Raw genomic sequence first — 13,940 nt, 5'->3', positions numbered from 1 at the left:
CACCTGTTTGGCTTCACTTTTGAGAGACAGAGACAGTTTCTACTCTACGTAGATGACATTTTAGTGACTGGCCACACAGAGGAAGGGTGTAAGCAAAATACTATGGCTGTGTTACGTCACTTGGCTGAGCAAGGCCACAAGGTATCTTTAAATAAACTCCAATTATGGAGACCTGAAGTCACACACTTAGGGCACACCCTCTCAGGTGAAGGCAGAAAGCTACTAAACAAGAGAAAAGAAGCCATACAAAATGTGCCACAGCCACAAACTAAGCATTCACATTCTTTCTAACTCTCAGTGAGCCTGACTTATGACCTTGGCTCCCTGTTTTTCTGCTTCCAACAAAGGTGGGGGTGCAGGTTGGATTCCAACACAGCCAAATCACCATCGACGCGACAAACCCATCTATTATTTACACACTTCACGTCAACCTTCTAGGAGGGTTACAATACAAGAAAATCACCACTGAAGACGTTGGACTTGATAAAGGAGCATGTGATCAACTTTTCTGGATCAACTTCAATGTGACAAACCGGTATACATCCATCCATTTCCCAGTGTTCTTGGACCAAACCCCAGGGAAGAACCACTCCATGTGCTATAAACAAAACAAAGGTAACAGGCTGCTTGGAAACACCACTAACTGCAACCGGACCGCTGGAGGAGGAGAAGGTGCCCCTGTGAACACGACTGGACCATCTAATGGCACGTACTGGGTGCAAGGAATGGCCTGGCTATGTGGACAACGGGCATATTTCATACTGCCCCCAGGCTGGACAGGAACATGTGCTCCCATATTCCTGTCAGACTACACTTTCAGGATGAACGCAGTAAACACCACTTCTACAGTACGCTGGAAAAGAAGATCCCCAAAATTCAGCCACATGACCCAATATGGGGGAGCGATGTACCCAAGGAATTCAAAATGTGGACTACCGGACAGAAAGTACTCCATACATTGTTCCCCTGGGTGGGAACCGGATAAAACATGCTGAGGATTGAAACTCTGGACTACCGTTTTGGACTTTTCCTGGATGCTTCGTGCAAGATCAACAAACAACAGAACCAGGAAATTGATCCATTACGGATCGCAGTAGCTCTGGACATGATACTAGCAGAGAAAGGGGGACTTTGCGTCTTCTTCAACAACACCTGCTGCACTTACATACCAGACAATGTACACTCATCAAACATGACTGACGCCCTGAACGCCTTGAGACAGATCCAACAGGCCCAAAATCAGGACTATGTAAGCGATACAAGTGACCGGTTTTCTTGGCTTTACACTGGTTCCTGGCTACAGGTGCTAAGACTACTCATTGGAGTTGGAGTATTTTTACTTTTATTTTGTGTTTTTGTAACATGTATACTGCCATGTCTAAAACTCATGATTAACCGCATAATTATTTCCACTGTTGCTGCATACATAGCCGTGACAAATGATGATGATGACGATGACCCCGACCTGTTGGAACATGAAGACTTTGTGTGATTAATGATGATGTGACAGAAAATGTACAACAAGATGTTACATACTGATATCTCACTCAAAAGTTATACGTGACAAACAGGAGGGAATGTCATTAGAAAATTGTATTTAGTAGTCAGTATAAACTTTTAATGATATACGTTTGCATATGATAGAATACTGCATGATGACCTTTTGATGACTTAGACTGTTGTTCACTACAAGACTTGTTCTGTTCTCTTTTATAAGTTTCTTCCCACAGCGATAATAAGAGCTGGACAAGCAGTTTCACTCCCTACCAGGAAGAGGAGACCTGAACACTCTTATCTTCACTCCCTAACAAGAAGAGGGGCTGCTTCTTACAGAATCTCACACATACACCTACATACGCATCAACATTCCTCTGTCTACGAACAGACGTATTCACTATTGTATTACCCTTGTATATATAATAAAGACAGGAGCTATCTCAGAGCGCACATCACAGGGCCCCCACTCTTGCGTGAGCGCTCTGTGACCGCCCTTGCAAGTAAAATCTGCAGTGTGTGTGTGTCTCCACTCTCGGACTCTCAGCTGAAGAAGTGTCTTTAGAATACATCTCTTGACAATTAGAAAGTTCACAAAATATAAGAAATAGCTCTAATATATACAAATAGCTCAATTGACCTGATCTGATTCAATCTGAATCTGATTGAGATGTTGTAGCCTGACGTTAAAAAGGCGATTCATGGTCAAAAACGCTCCGGTGTGGCTGAATTACAACAATTCTGCAAAGATAAGATAAGTGGGCCAAAATTCCTCCACAGCACTGTAAAAGACTCATTGCCAGTTATCGCAAAGGCTTGATTGTAGTTGTGGCTGCTAAGGATGGCGTAACCAGTCATTATGTTTAGGGGGCAATCACTTTTTCATACAAGGCACTGTAGGTTTGGATTTGGTTTTCTTTCCCCTTAATCATAAAGATCTTCATTTAGAAAAACTGCATTTCGTGTTTATGTGTGTTATCTTTGTCTAATATTTTAATTTGCTTAATGATCTGAAACATTTAAGTGTGACGAACATACAGAAGACTAGGAAATGAGGCAAACACTTTTCACACCACTGTATCTCAATATGGTGTACAGTATGTTCTAAAAAAAATCTAAGGAAACTGGTCACATGGATAATAAACGAGAGAGAAAAAATACTGCAGATGAATAGTACCTGAATGTCATGTCCTTAAGAAGTAGGGAAAAAATCCAGGAAAGACATTACTCAAGATCTGAGTGATTCACCTGGCTCGTCAGCTGATCCATTTACTGTTTGACAAATTACAAAAGAACTGGACTGAAAAGGTCTTCTGCACATAAAGAGGATGCCAGGACTAATGTACAATAGTTAGAATTTACCAAGATCATTCTAGTTTACAATAATTATAACACGTAAAAAAAAAACCATTTTAATCAACTGAATTAAAAAGAAAAATTAGACTTTTGAAAAAACAAAGAAACTAAAACACTTTGGTGAACTTGGAAAACTAACTAAAATGTAAAAAATAGAGATGAAATATCCTTAGTTTTAAAATTGTATTATAACTCTAAAGATCTACCTTATCTTTACTACAAAACTGTATTACAACTTACCTGACGAGGCTTTGGGAGATGTGTTTATTTAAACTTTGGATGCCTACAAAACAGTAGTCAACTGTTTTCAAGAAGTTCTGTGTTTTTATTGCAATATCTTTACTGATTTTCCCAAATACAGACAAATTATTTCTCCTAATTATGTCTCGGGTTTTAACTAATTAATAATACCAAAGGAAACATCACAAAAGACACTTAAGGTCATGAAAATTAATTGCGATTTAGCAATTCAATGAGGCATCCACCTTATTTATTGAAAATTATCGTATCAGTATTGGTATTGGCGATACTGGCCCGAATTTACTTGGTATCGGATCGATACCAAAATATGCAGTATCGCACACCACTAGTATCAGGAGTACCAAGCGCATCGAGTCTCACCACAGGCTCTAACTGCTCACCATCCAGAGCTGTTATAACCAGCACATAATCACAATCTGTTGCTAATCTTGGGAAAGCGTTTCATGTACTTTGATAATAGTTTTTGTTTGTTGTTCTAATACAGGTATTGTAGAAGAATAAAGGTGGTTGTGCCAAATATTGACTTTCATGCTTGAAGGTATTGTTGAAGCTATTTTTGGCTTCTATGCTTAATTTCCATGTATGTTTGCACGTTTCAGAAAATGACTGCAGCTATTTCCAAATTTTCTTTAATATAACGAAATGAGGACTGGCTCAAGATTTTTGCACAGTACTATGTATTTTTATCTTTAGGCTATGTTTTAGCATTGACATTCATGGTAATGGTGAAGTGGTGTACACAACTTGATTCAGATTTGCAGTTGTGATAAAGGTCAACTTAAGGTACTTTGGATCTTAATGGGAAAACTTTTTAAAAGTCTTTTTAAAATAGTTTTTTCTATTTTCTCAGCTGTTTGCACATAGATCATCTTATCACATATCTTGTGATGTCTACAAATCAAAGTTCATGTTATCTTTCTCCCCACCCTGTTTTATTGGCCATGTACAGTTGAACAATGTGACATCCCTTATAGTTAGTGTGATGTGTTTTACCGTGTACAATTGTAATAACTTGATGGCGTAACCAGTCATTATGTTTAGGGGGCAATCACTTTTTCATACAAGGCACTGTAGGTTTGGATTTGGTTTTCTTTCCCCTTAATCATAAAGATCTTCATTTAGAAAAACTGCATTTCGTGTTTATGTGTGTTATCTTTGTCTAATATTTTAATTTGCTTAATGATCTGAAACATTTAAGTGTGACGAACATACAGAAGACTTGGAAATGAGGCAAACACTTTTCACACCACTGTATCTCAATATGGTGTACAGTATGTTCTAAAAAAAATCTAAGGAAACTGGTCACATGGATAATAAACGAGAGAGAAAAAATACTGCAGATGAATAGTACCTGAATGTCATGTCCTTAAGAAGTAGGGAAAAAATCCAGGAAAGACATTACTCAAGATCTGAGTGATTCACCTGGCTCGTCAGCTGATCCATTTACTGTTTGACAAATTACAAAAGAACTGGACTGAAAAGGTCTTCTGCACATAAAGAGGATGCCAGGACTGATGTACAATAGTTAGAATTTACCAAGATCATTCTAGTTTACAATAATTATAACACGTAAAAAAAAAACCATTTTAATCAACTGAATTAAAAAGAAAAATTAGACTTTTGAAAAAACAAAGAAACTAAAACACTTTGGTGAACTTGGAAAACTAACTAAAATGTAAAAAATAGAGATGAAATATCCTTAGTTTTAAAATTGTATTATAACTCTAAAGATCTACCTTATCTTTACTACAAAACTGTATTACAACTTACCTGACGAGGCTTTGGGAGATGTGTTTATTTAAACTTTGGATGCCTACAAAACAGTAGTCAACTGTTTTCAAGAAGTTCTGTGTTTTTATTGCAATATCTTTACTGATTTTCCCAAATACAGACAAATTATTTCTCCTAATTATGTCTCGGGTTTTAACTAATTAATAATACCAAAGGAAACATCACAAAAGACACTTAAGGTCATGAAAATTAATTGCGATTTAGCAATTCAATGAGGCATCCACCTTATTTATTGAAAATTATCGTATCAGTATTGGTATTGGCGATACTGGCCCGAATTTACTTGGTATCGGATCGATACCAAAATATGCAGTATCGCACACCACTAGTATCAGGAGTACCAAGCGCATCGAGTCTCACCACAGGCTCTAACTGCTCACCATCCAGAGCTGTTATAACCAGCACATAATCACAATCTGTTGCTAATCTTGGGAAAGCGTTTCATGTACTTTGATAATAGTTTTTGTTTGTTGTTCTAATACAGGTATTGTAGAAGAATAAAGGTGGTTGTGCCAAATATTGACTTTCATGCTTGAAGGTATTGTTGAAGCTATTTTTGGCTTCTATGCTTAATTTCCATGTATGTTTGCACGTTTCAGAAAATGACTGCAGCTATTTCCAAATTTTCTTTAATATAACGAAATGAGGACTGGCTCAAGATTTTTGCACAGTACTATGTATTTTTATCTTTAGGCTATGTTTTAGCATTGACATTCATGGTAATGGTGAAGTGGTGTACACAACTTGATTCAGATTTGCAGTTGTGATAAAGGTCAACTTAAGGTACTTTGGATCTTAATGGGAAAACTTTTTAAAAGTCTTTTTAAAATAGTTTTTTCTATTTTCTCAGCTGTTTGCACATAGATCATCTTATCACATATCTTGTGATGTCTACAAATCAAAGTTCATGTTATCTTTCTCCCCACCCTGTTTTATTGGCCATGTACAGTTGAACAATGTGACATCCCTTATAGTTAGTGTGATGTGTTTTACCGTGTACAATTGTAATAACTTCTAAAGCTCCCTCTTTATTTATTAAGTAGATTTTCCACATTTCAGTTCTGGGATTAGAGTTTCGATATAATTTGATATACACATATTCCTTACCCGACTAGTGATTAATGAATCTAGATCATGTATAGTTTTGAGAAGGGATTTTTAAGTTAGAATGAGGAAAGGTTTAATTTATAGTTATATATGGCCTAACCATAGAAGGAACCATGCAATTTCAAGTAAGCCTTAGATTTAAAGAACATTACTTAAACACACTCTTACTTCAGAGAACTATGCAAAGTAAAGAGACTTAAAAAAAATCAACATGTAAAAATGTGCGGCTAAACAAGAAAAGAGTGGTTAATGGTAATTTCCTTCTTCTTGAAATGTAAATATAAAGGCTTGGGATGGTTTTCATATTGCATTAGATCATTGACACATTTTTTTTTTTACCAACTTTTAAATGATAACTGAAATACTCTATGTCATGGAAAATTGATAAATAGATAAATGGCTTGAAAAGTGAACCCTTAGGTTATCTTCTTTGGGTGGGACCTGTACTTTAGCACTGTCCAAAGGAGGAGGAGTGGCTAACGATTAAAACTGCCTGTGAAGGGCAATTGAATTCTAACCGTACAAAGATTTTGAGAACTAAGGACTTGAGCACTCCTAACCTTCATTGGACGTCTTTTCTGTGTTTACGCTGATTTTTTTTTTTTTTTTTTTTCCAATGGCTCAAAAATTCATACGCCTGTCTATCCTTTGGATACTTGTAGCCCTTTTGGGTAAGTAGTCTGTTCCTATTGCATAAACTTTAAAACCACACATTTTCAACTTGTGTTTTTTATGTGAATCAGATTGAGCTGCAATTACAGCTAAACTGTTTAACACAGGTCAAGTCTTTAAATGCTTTTCATAAATAGTGATAAAACCATTATTTAGGTTAAGATTTTATATTTGTACTCATTCCTAAACCACTATTATATTTGTAGTAGAAAAATGGAAAGCTACCAGTGATGTGCGTTAAATGTCAGGAGGGATATTATACCCCTTATGTCAAACAGAGTGATTTGTGGCCCCAATAAAGGAAGTAATAAAACATATGGTAGCCATAGAATTATGATATTCATCAAAATATGCTAGTTCATAGCTCATTAATTTTTCCCGCCCAAAATAAATTATTTGATTATTAAAAAATAAAGTTTTTATATCAAATAGCATTCTTTATTTTTATCAAGTTTATTTTTAATTAAAAAGTTTTTATTTTTTATGCTTAAAAAACGCCATCTGGTGGTGGGTCAGTGCGTGTGTGCGCGCGCACCCCCGTGCCTGTGTCTGGGCCCGTACTCGTCTGTGTGTGTGTGTGTGTGTGTGTGTGTGTGTGTGTGTGTGTGTGAAAATGTGTTAAACCAGAGTAAAAGTGCTTAGTTAAACTTGTGCTTTTGTAACTTTCAGTATGGCGAGACATACAGGTTGCATGCCTCGTTGGAAAACTTTATTTCAATTTATTTGCATTTGTTTAATCCAAAAAAGGAAAATGAGAATCAAAGTCTGAGATGCAAAAAACTCTCGCAATCCCCCAAGCATAAGCTCACTGTGGCTTCCAGCAAAAACCCCTAGGCAAACAAGCAGGGAGACCTCCTGAAAAAAACCCTCTGTCTTTCTCCAAAAATGCACAACAAATCCCCCTAGAATTACTTGATAGGGACCCCTCTATTCCCAAAACGTATATTCAATAACAGGGCAAAAACCCCTGAAAAAATCCTTAGTATTTTTTCACAAATTCAGCGCCCTGCGGCTCCCACCCAACCCTTAGGCAATCAAGCAGGAAACCTCCTGAAAAAACCCTCTGTATTTTTATCCAAAACACGCGCAACAAAAAAACCCTAGAATAACTTGTTAGGGAACCCTCTATTCCCAAAACTTATATTCGATAACAGGGGAAAAGTCTTCATTAATCCCATGCAAACGTACACCTATCTGGAACAACCCTGACATATTACAAAACAATAATATGATAAACTTTTCAGATTGGAGTGGTAAAGGAATCAAATATTTAGAACATATACTAGAAGGAACAGAATTTATTTTATTTGATAGACTAGTTACACAATATGGGATCAACAAGAAAAGATTTTTAGAATATCAACAAATTAAATCCATAGTAAAAAAAAAATTTAAACCGGGTCAAGTTGAACTACAAACACCACCAAGTGTGGTTCAATTTCTTACTCTTAAAACCCCCAAATTACTATCCAAAATATACAGAACGCTTTCTAAAACAGATGAATCAATATCACTTCCTATTGCAAAATGGGAAGCGGATTTATCAGTTAACTTAGACCAAAACTTCTGGTCTCAGATTTGCTTAAAAACCTTTCATCTAATTAGAAATCCCAGTCTTCAATTAATTCAATACAAAATATTACATAGAGTGCACTATACAGGTCATCGGATGTTCAAGATGGGCTTTAAGTCTACCAACAACTGCTCACACTGCCAAACCAATTCACCGGACAATTATATCCACGCTCTTTGGTTCTGTCCACCAGTTCAGAAGTTTTGGCGCGAGATATGTGAAGACTTATCAAAGTGTCTGAAATGTAACATTTCAACTTCCCCCTTAGTGTGTTTGTTGGGCAGCTTAGATAATGTCACTTCAGAAAAGAATATAGCCCATATGGTTTTCACTGCCATATGCATAGCCAAGAAAACAGTCCTCATGAACTGGAAAAATAAAAATAATCTTAATTCTAACCAATATAGAAATTATCTATTAGATTACATTAGTCTTGATACAGCCTCTGCCACCACATCAGATCAATTGCTCTGGGCTCCTTTGATCAGCTCCATCACCTAGTGGGGGTGGGGGGTCATAGTTTGGTCCCGCCTTCACTGTTGTGATTGGTGTGGGGGTAGGGACAGGCTTAGGGCGTCTTGGGGTTCCCCGGAGGCATCTTCCTTGGGGGGCTCAACCCGGGGTAGCGGTCATGGCCAATTAGGGGCTCTGTTGGCTCTTAGGTGACGGTTTCCTCGTGGCTGCGTGCAGCGGGGCTAGGGGAGGGTCTGTGCTGACGGACGTGGGTTACTGACTGGCTGGCTGCCCCTGGGTGGGTCCGGGATGGGCGTGAGGTTCTGGGGGCGCTCCGTCTCTCACAACTTAGACATTCACATTACTCACACTCTCATTACACATACATATAGGATCTTGGGGGTGGGCACGATACACGGAATCCAAATTACCATCAGGGTGTACACCTCACCCCTGGCGTCGTTGCCCACCTCTCAATTTTAAATACACGTAGACATTGAGGGCTAGCAGGAGGGACCATGCGCTTACCTGCTGCTCTCTGGCAGGTAGCTCCAAGCCCTCCTGGGTTTTAAATGCACCTTAGAACACACATACATCAACACTACAATGAGCGGGTGGAGGGAGGTTTGGAGTCTTCTCTCACCCCCGTTCTCTGCGGCCTGCTGGAGCGGGGGGCTAGGAGGAGGAGTTGGCCATCCGACTGGGGTCTGGAGTGTGGGGCCTTCCTGCTGCTGCGGAGTCGGGGTGGTCTGCCTCTCCCCACCGCAGGGAAAAGGGTAACACCACCTGGGTCTGGGTGCAGTTCCCCCCTCCAGGGGCAAGGGTACCTAGACCCGGTTCGTAGAGTACGCTTGGGGAGTGTGATTGTGTGTACAGCGTCTCTTTATGTCTGTCTCCACGTTGGTTGAGTGTGGAGTAAGTGCGTATGAGAGCATGAGGGTGGGAATGGATGTTTGTATCTGTGTGTGCCTGTATGTCTATGTCTATATGTCAGGTTGGGTATCAGACGCCACCTCTCTGGGGACATCTCAGGCCCTCCAAGATTTGGAGGCCTATCTCCCCCTACCACCACTTCCCCTGCCGGTGGCGGACTCCCTCAGACATCGGTGTGTTGGTGGTTCTTTGTGTCCGGGGGTGGGCGTCCAGGTACACACCGGCTTACTCCTTGGCGGCTGCTTATCGGGGCCTGGAGCCTGGAGCTCGCTCGGGCCACTTCGGAGGTGGGGTGCCCCCAGCCTCTCGGCCTGGGGCTCGGTCACTCAGGCACAGCTGGCTGCCGGCGGAGCTCACGGGCGCGTCACTGCAACCTCCCCTGGCTTCTGCTCCACGGCTGCTGAGTGACCCCTCATCTGGGACTCTCCTCAGCTCTTTCCGGGACAGTGGCACGGCTGCCCCTCTGTTGGTCTTCCTTGGTCTCTTGTGTTCTGGGGGCCTCTGGATGTCTGGAGTTTTCATCTCCTCCATACCTGCTTCATGCCCTGGAGGACGGGGCTGTGGCTCCCCACACCCTCTAGCAGATCATTACATGAAGGAACCTTTTAAAAAAAACAAGCGTGTCCATGCTCACAGGTGTACACACGGGTGATCACACCCACAAACTACACCCTTTTTGGCTCCTACCTCAAAGCACACTGTGTTCTGTTGATCTTATGTGCTGCACAATAATGTTTAATATTTAGTATTTACTGTCATATTCCCATATATCATTGTGATGTTGTTTATTCTATTACTCTTGTTTTCTTCTGCTTGTTTTCTTTTTTGTTTCTCAACAGGTGATCAAGGTGATCGATATATGCATTTTTTTTCTCTGCTCATTCTGTTGGTTTTTGTTTTTTGCCCTTCTCCCCCATCCCTCTTCTCAGCTGTTTTTCTTTCCCTCTTTCTTTCTCCCCTTCTTTCCCCCAGTCAAGTCTGTCCCGTATTCAGCAAGAGAAAGTAAAATAAACAATAAAAGGGTGAATCAAATGGACCATTACGGCAAGGCTGGGATGGTCAATTTGGTAAAGTAAATCTGTTGGGCATCTTTCTTCACCTTTAGACAATAATTCTGATGGCAAAAGAGCCGAACGGGACAAGCAAAAAAAAAAAAAAAAGATAACAGGGGCAAAAACTCCTGAAAAAATCCTTAGTCTTTTTTCTTCAAACCAGCCCTCTTACTAGCTCCGTCTCAAATTCAGCGCACAGCCTAAGTTTTCCCTCGCTCCTACTCGCACCGAGCCGCAGCCAGTATCTCTCGCTGTATCTGATCGCACCCCAGTTAGCCAATCGGATACAGGTCCCATTTTTATGATCTGCTGCTGAGGTTAAGACTGGCACAGCGCTCCCAGAAGACGCCTGACTTCTATGGAGTTATTTTTTTTGCCACTATTCTGATCGCACGTAAAAAAACAAGTTTGCAGGTGCAAGTGTTGTATTTTGTGGAGAAATTTGTTTTGAGCGAAGAAAAGCTGAATTTGAGTGAACAAAATTCATTCCTGCGTGCAAAAAATGTATTTCAGTGTTTGCTATTATCCATACACACACACAATAGAAGCCCCTCTCGCTCAGTTTTTGCATTGGCGCTCACTCGCAATGTGTTGCTCGCGCTCTCAACATTTCTGCTGTGCGCGCTCAACTCTTTCTCTACACCGTTATATTTGTGGCACAAAACCAACCAATCACAGACTTGGATGCAAAAAAATCTGATTGGCTGTTCTGGTCTCCAATCAGCTCGAAATGACGATATGCAATATCCCAGAATCTATTTCATCCAAAACTCAATCGAGGCAGTGGCGGAGGAACACAGAGTGGCGGAGTTTGAAATATTACTCTTTCTGGGTCACAAAATAAACTTTTAAGATATTTTTTTTTTTTTTTTTTTTTTTTTTTTTAAATGACATCAGAAACAGCAGTATGCGACATTACGTGATGGCAGAGCTTCAGTTCATCCTTTGTCATTTTTTTTTTTTTTTTAATAAATAGGACAGGGGGAATGAATGAGAGAAAGAGGGGGAGAGAAAGAAAGAAAACCAAAGGGGAGAAGAGACGGTGAGAAGGGGGGGGAAGAGAGAGAGAAAAAAAAAGAACTCCTGGGTCACCTGTATGGAGAAAAAAAACAAACAAACAAAAAAACCAAACAGAGGAGACAGCAAACAACAAAGAGCAACATAATAATAGAGAAAACAAAGCACCATCACAATAAACTAGCTAGTCATAGATATCAATATTTACTAAATAATAAACGATATTGTGCAGCACGCAAGATAGACAGCGCACAGTGTGCTTTGAGGCAGCAGCCAAGAAAGCTTTAGTCCGCGTCTGTGAATACCCATGTGTGCATACCTGTGTGGATCAGCATGCTTGCATTCCAAAGGTTTCTCCATGTAATGATCTGCTAGGGAGTGTGGGGGGGCCACAGCCCCGTCCTCCAGGGTGTGAAGCGGGTATGGAGGAGATCAAAACTCCAGACATCCAGAGGCCCCCAGAACACAAGAGACCATGGAAGACCAACAGAGGGGCAGCCGCGCCACTGTTCCAGTAAGAGCTGAGGAGAGTCCCAGATGAGGGCTCGCCCAGCAGCCGCGGAGCAGAAGTCAGGGGGAGTTGCAGTGACGCGCCCGTGAGCTCCGCCGGCCCCCAGCTGTGCCTGAGTGACCGAGCCCCAGGCCGAGAGGCCGGGGGCACCCCACCTCCAAAGGGGCCCGAGCGAGCCCCAGGCTCCAGGCCCCGACAAGCAGCCGCCAAGGAGTGAGCCGGTGTGTACCCGGACGCCCACCCCCAGACACAAAGAACCACCAACACACCGACACCTGAGGGAGTCTGCCACCGGCAGGGGAAGTGGTGGTGGGTGGAGATAGGCCTCCAAACCTTGGAGGGCCTGAGGTGTCCCCAGAGAGGTGGCGTCTGATACCCAACCTGACATATAGACACAGACATACAGGCACACACAGACACAAACATCCATTCCCACCCTCATGCTCTCATATGCACTCACTCCACACTCAACCAACGTGGAGACAGACATAAAGAGACGCTGTACACACAATCACACTCCCCAAGCGTACTCTACAAACCGGGTCTAGGTACCCTTGCCCCTGGAGGGGGGAATTGCACCCAGACCCAGGTGGTGTTACCCTTTTCCCTGCGGTGGGGAGAGGCAGACCACCCCGACTCCGCAGCAGCAGGGAGGCCCCACACCCCAGACCGCAGTCGGACGGCCAACTCCTCCTACTAGCCCTCCCGCTCCAGCAGGCCGCAGAGAATGGGGGTGGGAGAAGACTCCAAACCTCCCTCCACCCGCTCATTGTAGTGTTGATGCATATGTGTTCTAAGGTGCAATTAAAACCCAGGAGGGCATGGAGCTACCTGCCAAGGAGCAGCAGGTAAGCGCATAGTCCCTCCTGCTAGCCCTCAATGACTAAGTGTATTTAAAATTGAGAGGTGGGCAACGACGTCAGGGGTGAGGTATACACCCTGATGGTAATTTGGACTCCGTGATTGTGCCCACCCCCAAGATCCTATATGTATGTGTAATGAGAGTGTGAATAATGTGAATGTCTAAGTTGTGGGATAAAATTGAGGCAGAGGCAGCCAGAAGGGGACAGGGGGGGGGGTAGCCTCCTCTGCACCCTGGTGACATACCCCCACTCCAAGGCCCTGCATGTGTGGGTGGTTGTGGAGGAGCGGGAAGAGGGAGGCAGCTGGAGATGGGGAGGGAAGGAAGGGAGGGGCAGGTAACCCCTCCCTGGGGCCAGCTCCCCCGCTGACCCCAGTAGGCACTCCCACCCTTCGCGACCCGCCAGGGAAGGGGGGACCAGGCCCATCAGACCGGGGCCCAGTGCAGTAGTGCCCTCCGGCTCCACAGAGCCCTGGACAGTCCACCCAACCCCACCACAGAGAAAACTGCACCCACCCCACCATCCACACATCTTCCAGACTACATAAGACGGTAAACGCCCAGGCTGAGATCTTCCTCCACCTCTCCTGTATCTCCCCCTCCTGCAGAGAGTTCCTGAAGAGAAGAAAGCTCCTGCAAGATGTGACCATCCCCCCCACCAGTTGAAGAGCCCCCCAGGCGGCTCGACGCACCGGCGGCACCCTGCTCCAGGGCCGGGCCCCCATGCACCCACCCGCCCACAACCCCGGCAACACACCAACCAGGACCCAAGCCCCCGAGGCCCGGCCCGGGCCCCAGCCCAGAGACGGAGCGCCCCCAGAACCTCACGCCCATCCCGGACCCACCCAGGGGCAGCCA

The sequence above is a fragment of the Diplotaxodon limnothrissa genome, linkage group LG8, assembly GCF_057381915.1.
Source record: "Diplotaxodon limnothrissa isolate DT_005_m linkage group LG8, D_limnothrissa_male_GT1.1, whole genome shotgun sequence".
NCBI lineage: Eukaryota > Metazoa > Chordata > Actinopteri > Cichliformes > Cichlidae > Diplotaxodon > Diplotaxodon limnothrissa.
The sequence above is the reverse complement of the archived record's forward strand: the minus strand, read 5'-3'. Positions refer to the sequence as shown.